The 23,530-nt window shown below is 41.9% G+C and overlaps 1 long non-coding RNA gene across 1 annotated transcript in view; it reads right to left on the bottom strand.

Annotated features, from left to right (window-relative positions):
* Positions 1 to 216: 216 nt before the first annotated feature.
* Positions 217 to 23,530, bottom strand: part of LOC122202327 — a 49,052-nt gene continuing 25,738 nt past the window's right edge. Inside the window, exons 4-5 of the long non-coding RNA XR_006194595.1 lie at positions 5,127 to 5,240; positions 217 to 246 (exon numbers count right to left, since the gene is read on the bottom strand). This is a non-coding gene — a long non-coding RNA (uncharacterized LOC122202327). The remainder of the gene's footprint in view (positions 247 to 5,126; positions 5,241 to 23,530) is intronic.

Here is a 23,530-nt window from a genome sequence, read left to right as displayed (position 1 = left end):
TTTATGGACAAACCAATCTGTGTTCTACTTCCACCTGATGTTAGTCCATCGAATGTACACACGTATCGGGGCGCTTGGGTGGCTCAGTCGGTTAAGCGTCCGACTTCAGCTCAGGTCACGGTTTCGCGGTCCGTGAGTTGGAGCCCCGCGTCGGGCTCTGGGCTGATGGCTCGGAGCCTGGAGCCTGCTTCCGATTCTGTGTCTCCCTCTCTCTCTGCCCCTCCCTCGTTCAGGCTCTGTCTCTCTCTGTCTCAAAAATAAATAAACGTTAAAAAAATTAAAAAAAAAATGTACACACGTATCAATTTGGTGTTTCTTAAGTCGTTTTCTCTTCATGAAGCTTTTCTTTAAAAACTGTATAATTCCATCCTGGAGGCATGACACAATGGACAATAATTTCTCTAGTGTTCAACAGGGAAGACATTTCCACATTTTTGTTGGCAGAAAATTTCTCATAAAATACTTTTAAATAAATAAATCTCTCTCTCTGTCAAATTACTTTTTGTAAGTAAACCCCTGGGAATATGCAGAATGGGGGAAGACTAGTTTGCATTTTTATTAGCCTTGATATAACCCTGTTTTGTTTTGTTTTTCCTGGCTGGGGAAAAGTTGTTATAAAATGTTTTAAGATAAATAAAGTTCTTTTTCTTTCAAATTATTTTCCTAAAAGTAAACTCCCCAAAATGTGTAGAATATGGGAAAAAGAGGAGTTTACTCTCTTTATTTTTGTTGCCCTTCATATATATTATCATATTTTATAAGATATGATTCTAGTAACATTATCTGATTTTAAGAATCATTATAAAGGTACAGTAACAAAGATGTTGTGACATTGGCTTAAAGACAGACAAATCAATGAATAGAACAGAATAGAGAGTCCAGACTTTCACATATATGGACAATAGATTTTTGGTGCAAAAACAATTCATTGGAGAAAAGATAGTCTTTTTAACAAATGTTGCTAGGACAACTTTGAATATCTTCATGAAAAAAAACAACAACTTCAAATCATATTTCACATCTTACACATAAATTAACTTCAAATGTATCATAGATCAAAATGTAAAACTTACAGCTATTAAACTTTTAGAAGAAAACAGGAGAAATATTTGTGACTTTGAGGTTAGGTAAAGATTTCTTAGATATGAGACTGGAAGTACAGCTATAAAAGAACAACTTGATAAATGTGGACTTCATCAAAGTGTAAAATCTCTGCTCATAGTAAGAGATAGTTAAGAGAACGAAAACATAAAAGATTAGGAGGGAGTCCTTTTTAAATTTAATTTCATTTTTTACTTTTTTTTAAAGTAAGCTCTATGCCCAGCATGGGGCTTGAACTCACAACCCTGACATCAAGAGTTGCATGCTCTACTGACTAAGCCAGTGAGGCGCCCTGAGGAGGAAATACTTTTAAAACCAATATTCAATAAAGGACTTGCACCCAGAATATATAAAGAGCTCTCAAAACATGAGCCCAGCAATAAACCCACAATTATATGGTCAATTAACCTTTGATAAAAGAGGCAAGAATATGCAATGGGAAAAAGACAATCTCATCAACAAAATGGTATTGGAAAATTGGGCAGCTACATGCAAAAGAATGAAACTGGACCACTTTCTTATATCTATCATACATAAAAATAAACTCAAAATGGGTTAAGGACCTAAATGTACAACCTGAAATTATAAAAATCCTAGAAGAGAACACAGGCAGTAATTTTTTTAACATTAGCTATAGCAACATTTTTCTAGATATGTCTCCTGAGACAAGGGAAATAAAAACAAACTATTGGGACTACATCAAAATAGAAAGATTTTGCATAGCAAACAACCAACAAAACTAAAATACAAGCTACTGAATGGGAGAGGATATATGCAAATTGCATATGCAATAAAAGGTCAGTATCCAAAATATCTAAAGAACTTACACAACTCAACACCAAAAAACCCCAAATAATTCAATTAAAAGTGGAATTTGAGAAACAAAACAAATGAACAAAGAAAAAAAGAGGCAAGTCAAAAACAGACTACTAACTATAGAGAACAAATTGATGGCTACCAGCGGGGGGATGGGGAGGGGACGGGTGAAATAGATAAAAGGGATTAAGAGTACGCTTAACCATGATGAGCACTGAGTAATGTACAGAATTGTTGAATCACTATATTGTACTCCTGAAACTAATAGAACACTGCATATTATCCATATGGGAATTAAAATGTAAAAAGGAACCCTCAAAACTTAATAAGAAAACAAACAACTAATTTTTTAAAAAGAGTCAAAGACACTTCACCAAAGAAGACATACAAATGACAAACTCATGGGAAGATGATCAACATCATTAGCCATTAGAGGAATGCAAATTATAATCACAAGGTACTATCATATTCCCACTAGAATGGCCAAAATGTTAAAAAGCTCATCAAGTGTTGATGAGGATGTTGAGCAACAGGAACTCCTTCTCACTATTAATAGTTGCTAGGTATTTACCCAGGCGAATGAGAGCATATGCCTGTACAAAAACTTACACATGATTGTTTTATACAGATTTATTTGAAATAGCCAACATATGGAAACAACCCAAATGTCTGTCAGTAGGTAAACTGATAAAGAAACTGTGGCCCATATATGCAATGGAATACTACTCAGCAATAAAGGTAAATGAACTATTAATACATGCTATAATATGAATAAAGCTTGAAATAATTATGCCGAGTGAAAGAATCCAGGCAAAAAGGAGTACGTCCTGTGCGATTTATATAAAATTATAGGAAATGCAAACTAATGCACAGTGACAGGAAGCAGACTGGTGGCTGCCTTGGACTGGGGTGGGTTTGTGCTTGGAGGGATAGAGTACAAAGGGGCAAAAAGAAACTCTAAGGATGATGAATGTGTTCATTATCTTGATTGTGATGATGGTTTTGCAGGCATAGCTATATGGCAAATCTATTCAAACTGCATCCTTTAAATAAAGTTATTTCTTTGGGGCGCCTGGGTGGCTGAGTCAGTTGAGCGTCTGACTTCGGCTCAGGTCATGATCTCGCTGTTCGTGAGTTGGAGCCCCGCGTCAGGCTCTGTGCTGACAGCTTGGAGCCTGGATCCTGCTTCGATTCTGTGTTTCCCTTTCTCTCTGCCCCTCCTCTGCTCGTGCTCTCTCTCTCTTTCTCTCAGAAATAAATAAACATTAAAAAAATTTTAGAGCCTGAATTTGAGCACTAGCACTGCTCTGTGTTAGCTGTATTGTTGAGCCAGTCATTTATCTTTTGTGTGACTCAGTTCCCTCACTGGTATAAAGAGGTAGTGAGGTCCACGTCCTAGGATTGGTTGAGGATCAAAAATAATGTGTACGAATGTACTTTACACCCTGTTGATGGCAAGTTACTTGTAAAGGTTTTGTAAGTTTCATGACCAAATGACCCAGTTCACACTTTATTTAGGCCTTAAGAGATGTGATCAGAGTGAAGATAATTCCTTTTTCATTTTCTCATGGCGGGGAGGAAGTTGCAGAGAAGTCAGGGTGCCGATGCTAGATTGAGGTGAGATTTCAGCCCCTGGGCTGCCCGTCACACTCCTAAATGTGTGGTTCCAGTAACCTGGTTTCACATAATTAAACATGACATGTACATCCTCTCCACTTCTGTTGGACTCTACCCCCACCCGCAGCACCCTTGACAACTACTAGCCCCAAAGAAAATCTCTGTAGATAACCTTGGTTTGTTTTCCAGGCCAGAGCTAGATATTGGGCCCCCTTTGCCCTTGGATAAAACAGAATTTATCTCTATTTTATAGTTAGTCTAATAGTATCTCCACATCTCTCTAATACAGTCAGCGTGTGGTTCCCCCACAGTCTTAGCATCAACTGGGAACTTGTTAGAAATGCAGACTTTCATATCCAATCCTAGCCCTACAAATTAAAAACTCTGAGGATAGGGCCCCCAAAGTTTGTGGTTTAATGATCTCTCCCAGTGATTCTGATGCAGAATAAAGTTTGAGGACCACTGTCGTCATAGATACGGTTAAATCTCACCCATTGACTGTCAGTTTACTAGTTAATGGTAAATTAAATAGCTTTTAACTGCTGGCCTTTTCTGGAAACATTTTCTGAAATATTTCCCAACTGGCAACAAGATCGAATTGCATTTAAATTCTACCTGTAGAGTGGGTTATGAGTTATTGGACACACGTGGCACCAAATTCACCATTGCGATTTGGGAAGTCACTTGGACTTGGACTTCAGTATCGTGGAATGTCATTTGAATGATCAATTTTTTTTTATTTTATTTACTTTTTTTTTTTTTTTTTTTGAGAGAAACAGAGAGAGAGACAGGGTGAGCAGGGGAGGGACAGAGAGACAGGGGAAGACACAGAATCCCAAGCAGCCTCCAGTCTCCAAGCTGTCAGTACAGAGCCCAATGTGGGGCTCAAACTCACAAACCCTGAGATCATGACCTGAGCTGAAGTTGGACGCTTAACCGACTGAGCCACCCAGGCGCCCCAAATTTTTTTTTTAATCTATGAGAGAGAGAGAGAGAGAGAGAGAGAGACCATGAGCGGGGGAGGGACAGAAGGAGAGGCAGAGAGAGAATCTTAAGCAGGCTCCATGCACAGCATAGAGCCAGATGCAGGGCTCCATCCCACGACCCTGGGGTCATGACCTGAGCTGAAATCAAGAGTTGGACGCTCAACTGACTGAGCCACCCAGGCGCCCTGAACAATCAATTTTTAAAAATAGTCTCCTTTTCTTAAGAACCTGAAGAATTAAAAAAAAGCCTTTAGAGTTGCCTTTTTTAAACTGAGAAAGGAATTACATATTAGGGGACTGGTTTGTTCTAATTTTGTACAATAAACTTGGAGTACAGAGTGATCATTGTATCCAGGCAAATAAAACCACCTCCGTGTGAATTAAAGCTAAGTACAAATTTTCAAGTTCAATGTTGTCCTTTTAACTTGTTTTATATTATTTAGGGCACCATTTGTTCATTTGCCAAACTGCATAAACCAGACTCCTTTGGGCAAGGGAGCGGGAGGGAGAGGAAGGCTGATAAAGAGCCTACAGGACTTCGATGCCACTGTGAGAGGCTGCATGTCTTGCAAGGTCCTGCACGGTATTGTGTTGGGCCCACCTCACCTGTTCCTGGGTGGTCAGGGTGGAGGCTGCAGCAATGCTAACACTGGTCACCACTCGAAGTGGGCTGACGGTTCCCAAGGGTTCCGGATGTCAGTCTGATTCCACTCAGGGTTTCTGTGAGAGACAAGCTGCTTTTAGGGAGGTTGCAAAACTTGAGGCCAATTTACCTTGTGTGTGTCAAGTGCATTTTTCTTTTTTTTTTATTTTTTTATTTTTTAAATTTTTTTTTCAACGTTTTTTATTTATTTTTGGGACAGAGAGAGACAGAGCATGAACGGGGGAGGGGCAGAGAGAGAGGGAGACACAGAATCAGAAACAGGCTCCGAGCCATCAGCCCAGAGCCCGACGCGGGGCTCGAACTCACGGACCGCGAGATCGTGACCTGGCTGAAGTTGGACGCTTAACCGACTGCGCCACCCAGGCGCCCCGTTTTTCTGATCCAAACAAGCCGCATTGCTTTCAGCCAACTGTAACCCCCTCAGAGGGTAACCACCAGGGTGGATATTTTCACTTTGAAACTACAGTTCCCACCATGCACAACATGGTACCCCCTAGCATGAATGTTTGACCAGCATCGCCAAGGCAGGTGAAATATGTCTAAGTTTACCAAGAGAACAGTACTGGCTGGACTCCCACTGGAACATACAAGGATGTTGTTTGGGGATTAAACAAACTATTTGCTGACCTTTTGAATTGTGATGATTCATTGAATATTAAAGCTACAGAATGCATTTGCAGAACAAAGAGAACTCCCAGAATAATGGTGAGACTTCATTAAGCCTTATGGCAGATGACAGAAAGAAGATTGTAGAACCATGGATTGTGTGTTATGAATTTCTCTCTAAGGTGAAATAAATTATGACAGCTTTACAATTTAAATATTTTATTTTTTTAATGTTTATTTATTTTGAGAGAGAGAGAGAGAGAGTGCGAGTGAGGGAGGGGCAGAGAGAGAGGGAGACACAGAATCCTAAGCAGGCTCCAGGCTCTGAGCTGTCAGCACAGACCCCGACGTGGGGCTCGAACTCAGGAACCATGAGATCATGACCTCAGCCGAAGTCAGACCCTCAAGCGACTAAGCCACCTAGGCACCCCTGACAGCTTTACAATTTAAAAAACATGTCTTGTATTTACTATTCTGTGAAATCCCAAAGTCTAAGAGTTAATAACCTAGATTTTAGGATACAAAGAATGCAGAGAACAAGAAGACAAAACCAGGCTCACGTGTACACACGCACATGGACATGTACGCACACACCCAGTGTCAGAGTGTAAGAAGGGAGCGCCCCAGTGGAAAGTACGGGTCTTAGGAATGGTCTCCCTCCCTTCTGAGCTCATCTTGAATGTGACAAGGAGGGAAGGGCTGGGATCCATAAACCCACTTTTGGCTGCAGTTTTTCTGAATCCTGGGGTACAGCTGAGAACTGGAGCTGTCAGAGTCTGTCCCTGTTCAGGATTCAGACCAGGCCTCCATACATATGTGCTGCTTCTTTTTCTTTTTTTCTAAGTTTATTTATTTATTTTGAGAGAGAGAGAGAGAGAGAGAGAGAACACACATGCGAGGTAGGGGCAGAGAGAGAGAATCCCAAACAGTTCCATGCTGTCAGAGCAGAGCCTAACACAAGGCTTGAACTCACCAGCTATTAGATGGTGACCTGAGCCGAGATCAAGAGTCGGATGCTTAATCGACCGAGCCACCCAGGTGCCCATGGAAGAGATACTTCTGTTCAACCTAGACACTGGGGCATATGCTGAAGACTTGGCTCCTTCTATCCAAATTACACAGAAGATTCTGGTTTTTTGGGTTTTTTTTTTAAGTTTATTAATCTTGAGAGAGACAGAGAGGAGAGTGGGGAGGGGCAAAGAGAGAGGGAGAGAGAGAGAATCCCAAACAGGGCTCGAACTCATGAAACTGCAAGATCATGAACTGACCCAAAACCAAGAGCCAGAAACTTAATCGACCGAGCCACCCAGGCACCACCTCCCTTTTAAAAAAAATGTTTATTTATTTTTGAGTAGGGGGGACGGGCAGAGACAGAGGGAGACAGAGGATCTGATGCGGGGCTTGAACTCACAAACTGTGAGGTCATGACCTGAGCCAAAATCGGATGCTTAACCAACTGAGCCACCCAGGTACCCCTCCAAACAGAAGATTCTAGATGAAGGCTTTAGAGCTTCAGGTAGCCATCATAAGGAGGTCCAGAGGATCCTGGGGAAGAGATGATGAAGGCCTTTGGAAGGATTGGGCAATGACTGTTGACCAACAGTAAGTAAAGGTGTTTTGACTCTAATGCAGCCCATGCTATCTTAGTTCTCCCAGAAAGAAAAGCCTAAGACTAGGACATGTGTGTAGGGCTTAACTGTGGAGGTGATCCCAGAAAGCAAGAATGAGGGCCTAGGCAGCCTGGCCAGGAAAGGAGAAAGCCGAGCCAGTTGCATTGGTCTGTGCTGTGGAAAACTGGGCTTTGATGCCAACAGGAACTTGTGAGGAACCGTACAGAATGTGCCTCAAAGTGACCATCTGAGGGATGAAAGGGAGAAGCATTTATAGGTCTTCATTCACTGGCTCCCATCCAGCAGTGACACAGCGTTGCCCAAGGGGTTGTAACACCCTGGCGCCTCTGTGTTGCACGGTGAGCCAGTGTCGAGCACGCTCTTGCAGGCAGTCCACACCACCACATCAGAGAAACCCTGCAGGGGTCAGGGGTGAGGCACGGCCACAGAAGGCAGGCTGAAGCCTGTGTGCAGTTGTGTCCCCAAACAATGCCCGGATCAAAGGTATGAACAAGAGGGGCGCCTGGGTGGCTCAGTCGGTTAAGCATCCGACTTCAGCTCAGGTCACGATCTCGCGGTCCTGGAGCTCGAGCCCCGCGTCGGGCTCTGGGCTGATGGCCCAGAGCCTGGAGCCTGCTTCCGATTCTGTGTCTCCCTCTCTCTCTGCCCCTCCCCCGTTCATGCTCTGTCTCTCTCTGTCTCAAAAATAAGTAAACGTTAAAAAAACAAAACAAAACAAAACAACAAAGGTATGAACAAGAGGGTGTGAGGCTGTACATACTAGGGCCCAACACCTACACATTCCTGAAAAACCTTATGTTTTGCAAAATCAAGCAGTACAAATAATAGGCCTGTGGGGAAAATAGTGTTAGAAGCAGGTCACTCCCGATCTATGCAAATCTGTAACCGTAGCACTAATGCAAATAGTAGTTTGTACGTAAGGAGCTAACTGGGACTGCCCGGACATCTCAGTGTGGCTGGAGGCTGTCACAGTGGTATTTCAAAGGTACAGTATGATAGAGTGGGAAAATGCTGGCAGGGTTTTACTTAGAGCTGGCTGGGCAGGTGCAGAAACAGTGCAGAGGGCAGTGGGCTTTGAGTGCTGTTCAGTGGTCCAGGAGGCAGTGCAGCCTGGCCAGGAGCTGGGGAGAAAGGCTCTGGGTGTGAGAGCTCATTTTTAATTTTCCTAAAATATAACTGAAAGGGCTCATGCAGCCAGTGTAACAGCTGAACTGAGGGCTTCTTGCTTTCCTGATGATGGCTATAATTTTCTTCCTGCAACGAGTGATTCCCTTATAGAAATGCGCGTTCTAGATGAACGAATGTGTTTCAGTGTCTCGCTATAGGGCCATTATGGGGCATCCTGGCTAAATATTGGTCCATGTGACTGTACCTGTGGGGTTCGGTGCATTCTATGCATTATGTCATTTAATCCTCATCAGACCCTGTGTGCTCCGTGCCACTGTCAGTGATGTTAGGCCCTCAGAGGTGGGAAGAGGGCTTAGGAGGCCGTGAGATCTGTTCAGTCACCCAGAGCTGCAGAGCAAGATTAAGAATGGTGGAATTTCAATTCTTACAATCCTAACTATCTTCTACTACCTTCTAACATACATCAGTAAACAGGAATAAGGAAGCAATTGGACTGCTGGAACACAGTAAAACTTACAAATATCTACATACAAAATCTATAAAGAAAGAAGAGATTGGAGGAAGTAGTTATAGCAGATGTCATCAAGGATCAACATCTACCCTCTCTGAAGTGTGTGAGTAGAAGCATCAGGAAGTCAATCATCTCTCGGGGCACCTGGGTGGTTCAGTCAGTTGAGCGACCGACTCTTGATTTCCACTCAGGTCATGATCCCAGGGTACTGGGGACATTGAGATGACCTCAGAGGATAGAAGCACCTCACCAGTTTTGGACCACCCACCTTGGGACCGTTACGCAAAATAGAAGTAAACTTCAGCTTGTCTAAGCCATACACATGTCTATAACAGAATCTGAATGCTAACTCAGATCAATTTAATTTTTTTAACAGAAATAGTAAAATGTTTGCATATATGTATATAAGGAGCTTTAGGGAAAGATGTGGACAGATACATACCAAACCATTACCTTGGTTACATGGCGGGGGGGTGGGGGCTGGAATGGAATCAAGATAATGCACTTTGTCTCCATTGAAGGACATAATATTCATTCAACTTTGTTCTAGGTAGGATTGATTGATTGATGATTGATTGATTTAAAATGCACCTGCGTGCACCTACACGTGCGAACAAGCTGGGGAGGGGCAGGGGGGAGAAGGAGAGCAAGAATTTTAAGCAGGCTCCATGCCCAGCCTGGAGCCCAGTGCATGACCATGAGATCAGGACATGAGCTGAAATCAAGAGTCAGTTGCTTAACCAACTGAGCCACCCAGGGTTCCCTAGGCAGGCTTTTTATAGTGCAAAGAGCCTCACTCAAGTTAAGTTAAACGAAGGGGAGTTTAGTGTAAACATACAAAGAGGTCATGGGGTGCCTGGGTGGCTCAGTCCTCAGTCGGTTGAGCATCTGAGTTCAGCTCAGGTCATGACCTCTCAGTTGGTGGGTTGGAGCCCCGCGTCAGGCTCTGCGCTGACAGCTCAGAGCCTAGAGCCTGCTTCAGATTCTGTGTCTCTCTCTCTGCCCCTCCCCAGCTTGTGCTCTGTCTGACTCTCCCTCTTTCTCAAAAATAAATAAAAACATTTTAAAAAATTAAAAAAACAAGAAACAAAGAGGTCACATAGAACCTCAAATCAGGAAACCAAGTATAGCTGGGCTCACAGAAAACAGAAAGTAGTCGGGAACCACAGTTGGTCTTTAGTTCTTTCTGTGACCTCTGTCCTTCCCCCATTTGCACATCTGCTGTGTGCCCATGGTCCAGAAATAACGGCACCTTGGTAATGCCAAGATCAGTGGTTCTCCCAGTGTGGTCCTTGGGCCAGCAGCAACAGAATCAACCGGGAGCTTGTCAGAAATGCAAATTCTTGGGCCTTACCCCAGACTACTGAATCAGAAACTCTGTTGGGCCCAGCAACTTGTATTTTACCAAGCTCTTGAGGTGATCTTCATGAAGATTAAAGGCGGAGAACCACTGCTCTAGATGACGTTCCAGCTCTGACACCTACTCAGTTGGCAATAGGTATTGCTTAATTTAAGAGAGCAAGAGAGCAAGGCTCCGTTCATCTTTTTTGTTTGCCAGGCCAGTCACTGGTCAGCTAGTGGATAGGGTCAGTGGTCTATCCTTATTCCAATTAGTTTTTGCAAGGGGGCAGGCTCACAATTTAACTGTTCCCCTGTTGCTGTGCATTTAGAAGACACAATATATATATTTTTGCCATTATCAATGTTACTGTAATGCATATCTTCATGTACCCCCACAGGCACACATTCACAGAATCAAGAAAAATGCACAATTTAATGACCTTATATCATTTTCCACTTCTTTTTTTTTTTTAACGTTTATTTATTTTTGAGACAGAGAGAGACAGAGCATGAACGGGGGAGGGTCAGAGAGAGGTAGACACAGAATCTGAAACAGGCTCCAGGCTGAGTGGTCAGCACAGAGCCCGACTCGGGGCTCGAACTCACTGACCGTGAGATCATGACCTGAGCCGAAGTCGGCCGCTTAACCGACTGAGCCACCCAGGCGCCCCTCATTTTCCACTTCTGTTAGTGGTATAAGACTGTACCAGTGAACTAGCATTAAATATTGTAATTAAATTATTTTTGCTTTTGGGCTAACTTAACAGCATCACTTTAAAAGCACAACAATGTAGCTCAGTTGGTGAAGCCTGTGACTCTTGATCTTGGGGTTGTAGGTTCAAGCTCTACGTTGGGTATAGAGATCACTTAAAAATAAAATCTTAAAAATAAAATAAAATAAAAACAATGAGTACCTTGTTTTATAAACGGAGGGGGAATTTGTGGCAAGAGTCAAACAAGAGGCTTAAGGGTATGTTTCAGAGAGGTCCTGCCCCTGTTGTTAAGTGGCAAATTTGTGGGGAGCACAAAGTTGAAAGAAGGAGAAAGAATTCCTGGATCAATCCTGTGTAGCTGCAGTGGCAGGGGTCTTAGGAAGAACACAAGGCAGAAGGGTGAGGAGTCAGGGAAAGCTCTAAGTGGTGGGAGATATGACCCCCATCAGAGCCACCGAATAAGCCTGCTAAACCATGTCTGAAGGAATCATGAGACATCTGGTAGCTTATAGGTTAAAAAGTTCATACGAATTATTATTATTATTATTATTGTTATAATTAATATTATTACTATTGGATTGGAAGCAGTGTGTTTTTACCCATGTTCGGTAACCTTCTTTTTCCGGAGAACATATGGGGCATGAGGTGGGGAAAAAGGAGAAAAAAATGGGAGGTAATTTTTTTTAAGTTTATTTATTTATTTTGAGAGAAAGAGAGGGAGAGAGAACATGCGCGTGAGTGGGGAAGGGTTGGGAGGAGGGGAAGAGAGAGAATCCCAAACAGGCTCCATGCTAAGCGTGGAGCCCAATGCGGGGCTTGATCTCACAACCGTGAGATCATGACCTGAGCCAATATCAAGAGTATCAAGTCAGATGCTTAACTGACTGAGCCACCCAGTTATCCCATAGGAGTTAATTTTAACTTTGGGTAGATCATGAGGTTATTATATCATATCATTATATTATATTGATTATTATGTTATATTATATTATATTATATTATATTATATTATATTATATTATATTATAGAGCACTAATTTACCTCTATGTAAATGAGAGAAGGGGAAACTAGGTCTATTTGCTGAAGGGTCCAGAATCCAAGGCAACCATGCAGGTTGATAATATTAATGCCAGCATTCAGAATGCTGTTGCTTTAATTTGCATTTCTTTCATTACTAGCAATTATGAATCTTGTTACATGTTTGTTTACTATTAGTTCCCTCAGTGCAATTGTCTTCATTTCCTTTGCCTTTACCAACCAGGTTCTTTTTTCTTTTCTAGAATGAGGCCTTTCTTTCTCTTTCTTTCTTTTCTTTCTTTCTTTCTTTCATGTTTATTTATTTATTTTGAGCGAGAGTAAGAGACTGCATGAGTGGGGGAAGGGCAGAGAGAGAGAGGGAGAGAATTCCAAGCAGGCTTCATACTAAACGCAGAGTCTGAAGCAGTGCTTGATCTCACAACTGTAAGATCATGACCTGAGCCAAAATCAAGAGTCGGATGCTTAACCGAGTAAGCCACTCAGGAAGCCTTCTAGAAAGAGACCTTTTTATTAATCCTGTCATATTTATTATAAATATTTTTAATCTGACAATTTTTTATCACTTAGCATAGTGTTTTCAAAGATCATTTATGTTGGGGCACATATCAGTGTTTTATTTTTAAAATTATTATTATTTTCATTTTAGAGAGAGAGAGCATGAACAGGAGAGGGGGCAGAGGGAGAGATATATAATAATTTCTATAATCTTAAGATCAGAATTTCCATGCTGAGCATGGAGTCTGATGCCGAGCTCGATCCCATGACGCTGGGATCATGACCGAAGTCAAGAATCAGACACTCAACCAACTGAGCCAACCAAGGCACCCCCATTATTATCATTATGTTAGGTCAGCTTCACTCCCTGTGTAGAGCCCAGCGCTGAGCTTGAACTCACTACCTTAAGATCAAGACTCGAGCTGAGATCAAGAATTGGACGCTTAACCAACTGAGCCACCCAGGCACCCCAGTATTTCATTTTTTTATTGCCAAATAATCCACCATATGTATATGGATATAAGCACATTTTATTTATTCGTTCATCAGTTGATGGACATTTGAGTTGTTTCCACCTTTTGGCTATTATGAATAATGCTGCTATGAACATTTGTGTATGGTTTTTATGTGGATGTATGTTTTCATTTACCTTGGGTATATATTTATGAGTAGAGTAGCTGGATCATATGGTGAAAATTTTTTTAATGTTTATTTATTTTTGAGAGAGAGAGAGAGGCAGAGAGAGAGGGAGACACAGAATCTGAAGCAGGTTCCATGTTCTGAGCTGTCAGCACACAGCCCGACTCGGGACTCAAATGCATGAACTGTGAGATCATGACCTGAGCTGGAATCGGACGCTTAACCAACTGAGCCATGCAGGCGCCCCCATCTTGTGAAATTTTTAAAGTACAGAATCGTATAAAGTAAAAGTCATTTATTATTTTAAATATTTTTTAAATGTTTATTTTTTGAGAGACAAAGAGACAGAGTATGAGTGGGAGAGGGGCAGAGAGAGAGAGGGAAACACAGAATCTGAAGCAGGCTCCAGGCTCCGAGCTGTCAGCACAGAGCCTGACGCAGGGCTCGAACTCACCAACCTTGAGATCATGACCTGAGCCGAAGTTGGACATTTAACCGACCGAGCCACCAGGCGCCCCTAAAGTAAAAGTCGTTTATAATGCTCTCCAACATCACCCATCCCCAAGTGAGCCAGTACCTTAATATTTTGGAGCATATTTTTCTTTTTCCTAAGCATGTCCATTCATACCCCTTTTTCTTCTTTTCCGCTTTCTGTCACTGTAGATTAAATTGACTTTCTTAGAGTTTTATATAAATGGAATCATACAGTATGTGTTTTGTGTCTGACTTTTTTTCATTCAGCATGTTTTTTTGAGTTTCATTCATATTTCATGTATATCCATAGTGTATATCAATTCCTTTTTATTGCAGATAAGTATTCTATTGCAAGAATATGTCACGTGCTGCCTGGGTGGCTTAGTTGGTTTAGTGTCAGACTCTTGGTTTCGGCTCAGATTGTGATCTCGCCATTCATGGGTTTGAGTCCTACAAGTGCACAGCCTACTTAGGGTTCCCTATCTCCCTCTCTCTTTCAGATAAAATAAACTTAAAAAATTTTTTTAAAAAGAATATATCACAATTTTTTATCTGATGGGCATTTGGGTTGTCTCCAGCTTTAGCTATTATGAATAAAGCTGCTATGAACATTCCTGTACAAGTCGTTGTGTGAATATGGGTTTTCATTTATTTAGGAGTGGAATGGTTAGCTCTTGGGGTGTTTGTTTAACTTTATAAGAAAGTGCTGAACTGTTTTTCAAAATGATTGTACCATTTTACATTCCCACTGGTAATATATATATAAATTTTTTCTTTCTTTCTTTCTTGCCCTTTCTTTCTTTCTCTTTCTTTCTTTCTCTTTCTTTCTTTTTATTTCTTTCTTTCTTTCTTTCTCTCTCTCTCTCTCTTTCTTTCTTTAAGTTTATTTATTTTTGAGAGGTGGGGGTAGTGGCAGAAGAGAGAGAGAAAGAGAGAGAGAGAGAGAGAGAGAGAGAGAGAGTATCCCAAGCAGGCTCTGTGCTATCAGCACAGAGCCTGATGCAGGGCTCTGTCTCACCACCGTGAGACCATGACCTGAGCTGAAATCAAGAGTCAGACACTTAATTGACTTGAGTCATCTAGGTGCCCCTAGACATATATTTTTCAAGTAAGCTCTAGGCCAAATGTGGGGTTTGAACTCACGACCCTCAGATTAAGAGATGCATGCTCTATGACTGAGCCAGCCAGGTGCAAACCCGGTAATATTGATTAAAGCCAAACTCTTGCAAAACAAACAAACAAGAAAACCAAACCAAAACCAAAACCAAACTCTTGCTTTCAGGCAAGTGTCCATCCCCAGGATGGAGCCTGGTCTACCCCTTCCCAGTCTTTGCTTCCCTATGGATGAGTGATTGCCTAAGTTTCAGGGAGGCAGTGGGAGGGAAGGGCAGGGAAATTGTGGGGCCACCACAGAGTATGCCCAGCTACACAGCAGCCCCCCTTGGGGGCATTGCCTGGGCGAGACAATGGCACCTGTCTTCTCAGACTAGGGGGCAGTGGCTCCAAATTCTTACCCTGGGGGTTGATTCAGCACATGCTAAACAAAGGAAAACACTGAAAGGTCACTGAAAAAGGAAGTAGGTGGGAAGGGCTGTTGTCACTGTGTGAATGACCCTCTGTGCTTGTCTTTTACAGGGTGGGTATCCTCGGCCACTTTCCGTTTTCATTATTTGTCAGAGAAATGTGCGCTGAAACTTAATTGCTTCCCCCCCGCCCACTCCCCCCCACTCTTCGCCATACATCCCAGCCAAAGAGGAACCAGAAGCTCTGCTGTCAGAAGGGGAAGAAAAAGTGATGGTGACTGTCCTTGGACAGTAAAAACTTCCATAAAGTGAGTTTAAAGTGGACACAGCCCCATGCGTCCAGACTCACGGGGTCTACAGGGTTTGGGTCTTCCAGCTGTTAGGCAAGAGGGCCGGGAGGTCAGGTACCATGTTTCGTCAGGGTTCTCAAGTCATCCTGACGTTACTGAGGTGGACGCCGGGTGCTGCTGGCACCCCCTTCAGAAGGACTTGTTGTCCAGCTGCAAGGAGCACTCTTGGTAGACGGCCCTGTGCTGTCATCTTTTTCAGAGATGGCCGTCTTGCCTGAGAGCGTGCCCTGCCCAGGCTGGTTCTCCCACAGTGGTGGGAGTGTCACTCTGGAGCTCTGTGGGGTTGGCAGAGGCTGTCCAAGACCTTGACTTCTCCCTCTGTCCACTCCTGCTCCTTCTCTCCCTTACACAGATGTTAGTCCCACCAGCACCACCTCGTAAGCATTCTGTACACTAAAGTCCATCTCAGAGTTGGCTTCCTGGAGAACTCACCTGGGACGATTTAGTAACAAGGAAGCTGTGAACTAGTATGAGCTTACTGTGTAACAAATGGATATAGACTTCCAAATGCATGGAATATTTGTGGAACCTTACAGAAGAGACTGTTGGGGCGCCTGGGTGGCTCAGTCAGTTAAGCCTCTGACTCTTGATTTCGGCTCAAGTCATGATCTCACAGTTCGTGGGTTTGAGACCCACGTAGGGCTCTGTGCTAGCAGCACAGAGTCTGTTTGGGATTCTCTCTCTCTCCCTCTCTCTATGCCCCTCCCTGGCTCATGTTCTCTCTCTCTCTCAAAATAAATAAAGTTTAAAAAAGTTATTTAAAAAATCTTAAACAAAAAAGAAGAGACTGTTAACAGTAGCTAGGGACTAGGACTGGGTTCTTTCAGGAGTAGGGAAGTGTTACTTTCTACTCTTTTCCTTTTATAATAAAAAAGCTCTTATTTTAAAGAAACATGGGATTGCATTACACATACTTGTGATAGCTACCATTCGGGGAACACCTTGTACTGTGTCCTTTAGCACGTAGTCTCTATGGCTCACAAAAATGCAGAGGTGGATGTCGTTATCATCCCATTTTACGGGTAAGGGAGCTGAGCTTTAGAGGTGACAGATGATTGGTCCAGAAGCAACTGTCACCAAGCAGTGAAGCCGGCATAGACTCCGACTCCAACTCCAACGTTCAGGCTATCTCTGAGCTCAGAGCATGTGTCTTTCTGTCACTTCAAATGATGCCCTCTGTTCTGAATGGGGAGTATGGTGGGAAGGAAAGAGTAATGAACTGGCAGTAAAGGACCAAGCTTCTAGGTTTTTTTGCTATTATTAGTGAACTCTGAGTTATTTTCTGTTTATATGTTGCACTTATCTATAAAAATCCAAAACTCATTTTGGTATAGAGGCAAAATCCAAAGGCTGTTGGTTTTGACAGAGCTGGGTCCTGCTAGTTACTGTGTGATTTTTAACAAGTTACTTAACCTCTCTGAGCCTCAATTTTCTATTCTTTAAAGTAGGGAAAATGGACTATAAGACTCAGGGTTGTCATGAAAAAGACATACTATAATAGTACTTACTATATTCTAGGTCCTCAAGAAATCATTCCTTCCTCCTTGCAGTTTAACCTTTGGTCCTTGGGATAAAGTAAACTGTTCCTAGTTTTAGCCTAAGTTAAAACACTCAGTTTGCTAAAGAAGATATATTTAATGTATGTGAAAGGACTGACTTGGGATTCTTTTGTGGATCAGCAGAAGAAAGGAACCAAATTTTTCATGATCATTGTTTTACCTCTGCAAACTCCACATGACTGAAAGATCTCCAACGGGTATGGACTCTCCTGCGTGGGGATTGGGAAAGTAAGAGATCCCCCTTGGAAAGTATGAAGGGAAAAAAAAAAAATCAATCCCTAGGCTTGGGAAGACCTGTGCTGTGTCCAATGGCGACTTCCCATTGAGTCCAATGGCGACTTCCCAAAAGTTATGTCTGCATGTTGATCCCTAGAGTCTGTGAATGTGACCTAATTTGGAAAAAGGGTCTTTGCAGATGTCATGTCAAGATAAGATCACCCTGGATCATCTGGGTGGACCCTAAACTCAATGACGAGTGTCCTCATAAGAGACACAGAAGAGAGACACAAGGAGAAGAGAAGTCCAAGATGAAGACTGCAATTTTGGCCACACAGCCAACAAGTAACACCGGCAGCTGCCAGATGCCGGAAGAGGCAGGGAAGATTCTCCCCTAGGTCTTCAGAGGGAGCATGGCTCTGTCCACACCTTGGTTTTGGACTCTCGGCTCCCTGAACTGTGGAAGAATACATTTCTGTTGTTTTAAGCCCCCAAGTTTATGATGATTTGTCACAGCAGCCACAGGAAATTAATATAAGCACCACAAGACAATTTTAGGGGCAACCATGGGAATAGCATCAAAATTAAATGATATTAAAAAAGGACCCATTTGACCAAATATTTAGCATCAGGCTAGGAATATGGACCTAAGAGATGTCACCACGGAGATGACATGTAGTCTTCTGAAACAATGTCACACAGAGAGGGAAGTAGGTCAGTTAAGGGCAGGAAGCAAAAGAGGCCACGTTGATGAAGTGAGAGATATCTGCCATTTCAGATCCTGCCCCAATAATGGCAAAGTGGATTTTTCAAATACTGGGGAATTGGACAGAGACATACAGAGGCTGAGAACCTTTATGCTAGAATAACGAAAAATAAAAAATGTAAAAAGGAGATGGTCAAGAGGCAGGAAGGGCTTCCTTTTAAGGAGCCAGTAAGTAAGTACTGGGATATGCTGGCTTCTCAGAGTCAAAGGTTTGAGGGGGACACTGGACAGTCCTCTACTGAACGATCTCATGGAGAAATGCATCAAAAGGAAGGGTGTGAACACAACAGGGGACCGGCTAAAACCAGTCACACGATAGGACATAACGTAATCACTAGAGATAAGGCTGTAGATTAATATTCACTGAAATGAAAGATGTTCGAGACCTATCATTAAGTGCAGAAAGCAAGTGATAAAACAGTAAGTATAACAAAGTCCCTTTCCTCATGTGTAAAGGGAGCTGAGGATAACAGTAGCCTCAGTAGTCTGAGGATAACAGAACACCCTCAATGTGTCTGAACTCACAATCAAACCCACTAAAATTTCTTCAGTGACACATGAATATTCACACTAAGTGGGATAAAGGCTGTAAATAGCATCGTATCACTTTGGGTCAGGTTGTGCAGCCCAATAAATTTGCTGGAAACTTGAAAACAAAAACTAAAGCAAAACAGCCTTGTGTTTCCGGAGATTTTCACCTCCTGAAATTCTCAATGAGGGCCTGAGGGCCCGTGTTCTGTACAGGCATCAGCAAAGAAGCCTGCAGGGGCCCCTGGGTGGCTCGGTCGGTTGAGCGTCTGACTTCAGCACAGGTCATGGTCTCATTGTTTGTGAGTTCGAGCCCCTCATGGACTCGCTGCTGTCAGCCTGTCAGCCCAGAGCCTGTTTTGGACCCTCCGTCTCCCTCTGTCTGCCCTCTCCCGCCTACAGTCTCTCTCTCAAAAATAAATAAAATATAATTTAAAAAAAAAAAACAAAACAAACGAAGACTGCAAGCATTATTGCATTGCTACAATGTTGTTGCGGATGGATGAGGTTGCAGCCTGTTTTTTATCTTTGCCTTTTGACTTGTTATATTTTAATTTTTCTGCAGTGAATATTCATTACTTTTTTTTTTTTTTTGACCTGTAGCTTCTTGAATTTTAATCTATCTGGATAAATTTAACACGGGGACTACTGCATCGCTCCATGGACCTCTAAAGGTTCTTAGCACCAAGTTCATAATTTTCATCTCTGCCCTTAAGAAAATATTTCTCTGGGAAGAGAGGAACCATTAAAGAGATGGAGTGGGGGTTTTCATGTCTTTTTCTTGTGTCTTTAAGCCAGTCCCAACAGTCAATATCCAGGAAGATGGAGCCCCTAGAACCTTACCTGGGATTTACCTACCTTTCCTCATCTGTATGTATTAGTTTTATGTTAAAAGGTAAGGAACAACAGCAACAAACCAGAAAACAAATAGTGGGAATGTGGGGAAAAGCGAGGGAGGTCTATGTGGATAGCGCCAATGGAAGGAAGGAAAAAGAACAGGTGTGAAGCAGACTTTTCTGACCTCGGGGACTGCCTGGTGAGGAAGGGAGTGGGGTGGGGGGTGGGGGTGGGAAGGTCACGGGAAGAAAGAAGCAGCTAGAGGGACAGCCGGTAAGAAACAGAGAAAAGCGAACTGTTTCAAGAACCAGGAAGAAGTTGTTGAGCAAAGCTGTGGTCAAGTGAAGCCAGAGAGTCGGCTACTGGAGGCTGACTTTGCAGCCGAGTGAGGTGCAGGCCCTAAAGGAGAAGTGTGCCAGAAGGGTCTGCGGACATTCCGCTGAGTCCCACAGGCAGCAAAACCAGGGGCCCTTTTCTGCTCAGCTCCCTGGGTGCTTGAAAAATTTGAGGAGGGAAATTACAATTTGAGGAGGAATTTTCAATGTATGTACAAATAGTTTTTTAGTGGCTAAGAATTTCTGAGAATGTTGAAAAACCAGGTATTAAAAAGATATATGTACAAATTATTTTTAAAAATCTATGTTATTTCTAGATATTATATAACACTGTAGTATTGGATTGGCTGATAGTTGAGGGACTTCCGCCATTTGGCCAGACTTGGAAAGGGAAGTGGCCGTAAGCCAATGGAAATTAGAGAAGGGAGGTGGGAGGAACTTGCTGAAACACTAAATAGAATGGAGCTTTTGATTGGGCAAGTCATAGTACGACTTCAGAGACACTGAAAGGTAGAACATGTCAGATGAGGAGGATCTCATGTACCCACAAAACTAACAGCTCCAAGCTGTGTGGCCTGAGCCCTGCTCTCAGGACCCAAGCCTAACTGCTAGTGGAGGGAAGCAGACAGCGAGAGTCCCAGAGGAGGAAGGCCCTCCCTCCAGGGCAACATTCCCCTCACAACTCATAAAGGGCTCCCCCACATGCACCCATGCAAAGTCAGCAGACTACCTAGGAGAGGAAGTTTGATTTCTTACCCAGTTACCATGGTTAGTATGGCCTCCATGGGAATGTGGGCCCACCCACATGGCCAGCCCCTTTGAAGCCTCGGACTGCCTGAGAGGCAAGACTGAGTAAAGAAGGTCAGAGCAGCCCCTCAAAAAGGGGTGCTTAAGCATGTGTGTGACATGTGACAGGGCAGTGGTTCTTAAACTGGGCCGTGTGGAACCCTGGGCCAAGGTGGTCTATAGCTAAAGCAGAAGTCTTTTCTGCATTTGCAGATAGAATGAGCTCCCTTTTAAAAAATATTGTTTCTTATAATAACATTAATACTTTTTTCTTTAATCAGAAGAATTAAAAGAAGAGAAGTCATCTATAATCTTACTTCCACATATTTAGGTATATTTCCTTTCAGGCTCTTTTTTTGTGAATATATTGATCAATCATATATTTACATATGTATATTTTTGGTGAGCTCTGTGCCCAATGTGGAGCTTAAACTCATGACCCCGAGATCAAGAGTCTCATCTTTTGCTGACCAAGCTAGCCAAGTGCCCCTGCTACAAATATATTTTAGATATATTTACAAATAATAATAGTTAACTATCATTATTGTTTAATATTTCTTGAATGCTTACCAAGGCAAAGCATTGCTCTTAACCCTTTGTGGATATTGAAGCATGCAATTTTCATAATAACCCTATAAGGTAGAAGCATTATTATCTTTATTTAACCATAAAAGAACCTGAGGAAGAGAGAAGTAAAGAAATTTGTTCAAAGTCACACATTAGTAGGTAGGGAACTGGAATTCAAACCTAGATCTGACTGCGGAGTCTACATTTTTAGACAATATATACACTGCATTATATATATATATATGGTTTTGTGTTAAGGTCTTTCATTAAATATTATGTTGTATTTCCCACAACATTAAAAATAATTTACTTGACATGAAGTTTTTGTTTAGAATCAAGTAGAAGAAATTATCTGATTTAGTTTAAACTTAACAGTTTATTTGGTATATCTGTATATTAATTATATATTACATAATATATCAATATTTCAAAGTGTTCAAAAAAGAAACCTTATTGCCCAAGAGCTCCACCCCATGAGTTAAAGCAAACAAACATATCTTAACAAATATAAAAGAACAGAAGTCATATAAAGTATGATGTCAGATTACAGTGGGATTAAACTAGAACCAATAATTTGGAATTTTGGAAAATCCCAAAATATCTGGAGATTAAACACACACTTTTAAATAATACATGGGTCAAAAAGAAGTCTCTAGAGAAATTTTAAAATATATTTTAAATAAAAATATAACATCAATGAAACAGTGCTTAGAGAGAAATATATATAGCATTATACGCATATTAGAAAAGAAAGATCTAGAGGGTGGCTCAGTGGTTAAGTGTCCAACTCTTGGTTCTGGCTCAAGTCATGATCTCATGGTTTGTGGGTTTGAGCCCCGCATGGGATTCTCTGTCTCCCTCTCTCTCTGCCCCTCCCCTGCTTTCTCTCTCTCTCTCTCTCTCTCTCTCAAAATAAATAAATAAACATTAAAAAAAAAAGAAAGATGTAGAATCAGTAATATAAGCTTTCCACTTTAGGAAACTAGACAAAGAAGAGGGATATAAGCCTAAATCAAGCAGAAGGAAATAAATAATAATTGGAGCAGAAATAAATGAAACTGAAAATAGGAAAACAATAAATAAAAGTCAATGAGAACAAAAACTGTTTTTTTGAAAAAAAGAAATAAATAAAAAATAACAAACCTCTTGTCAGGCTAACAGAGAAAAAAAAAGAAAGAAGATACCAATAACTAATATCAGAAATGAAATAAGAGTCATCTCTACTGAACATGAAAAGGATAATAAAACAGTATTATGAACAAACTCTATGCCCACAAAATTGATAGCCTAGATGAAATGAACTAATTTCTTGAAAGATGCAAACTACTAAAACTCACAAAAGGAGAAACAGATAACCTGAATAGGCCTCTATCTTTTAAAGAAATTGAATCAATAATCAGTAACATTCCAAAACAGAAAGCACCAGGATCAGATGGGCTTACTGGTGATTTCTAACAAACATTTCTAGAAGAAATGATACCAATTCTCTAGAATCTCTTCCAGAAAATAGAAACGGAGGAAACACTTCTTGACTCATTCTGTGAGGCCAGCATTACTCTAATACCAGGACCAGATAAATACATTACAAGAAGGGAAAACCCAGGACCGATTTCACTCATGAATATCTATGCAAAAATCCTCAACAAATGTTAGCAAATAATATGCCACAATATATAAAAAGAATTATACACCACAACCAAACGGGATTTATTCCAGATATTACAAGGCTATTTCAATATTCAAAAATCAATTAATGTAATCCATCTCATCAACAGGCTAAAGAAGAAAAACCATATGATCGTATCAATTGGTGCAGAAAAAGCATCTGACAAAATCCAATACCAATTCATTCTAAAAATTTTCAGCAAACCAAGACTAGAACGGAACTTCCTCAGCTTGATAAAGAACACCCACAAAAACTTACAGCTAGAATTCTTTTTTGAGAGAGAGAGAGAGAGGATGCAAATGAGCAAGGAGCAGAGAGAGAGTGGGAGAGGGAGAGAGAGAGGGAGAGAGAGAGAGAGACATGCGGGGCTTACCTGAGGTGGGGCTCATGTTTTTACCTGAAGCAGGGCTCAAGGTCACCCAAAGCGGGGCTTGAGCTCACCTGATGTGGGACTCAAACTCGGGAACTGTGAGATCATGACCTGAGCCAAAGTCTGATGGTTAACTAACTGAGCCACCCAGGTGCCCTAGAATCATTCTTAATGGTGGGAAAACAGATGCTTTCCCTCTATGATTGGGAACAAGGCAAGGATGTCTACTCTCACCACTGCTATTCAAAATTGTACTGGAGGGGTGC

The sequence above is a fragment of the Panthera leo genome, chromosome D2 (assembly GCF_018350215.1).
Source record: "Panthera leo isolate Ple1 chromosome D2, P.leo_Ple1_pat1.1, whole genome shotgun sequence".
NCBI lineage: Eukaryota > Metazoa > Chordata > Mammalia > Carnivora > Felidae > Panthera > Panthera leo.
The sequence above is the reverse complement of the archived record's forward strand: the minus strand, read 5'-3'. Positions and strand labels throughout refer to the sequence as shown.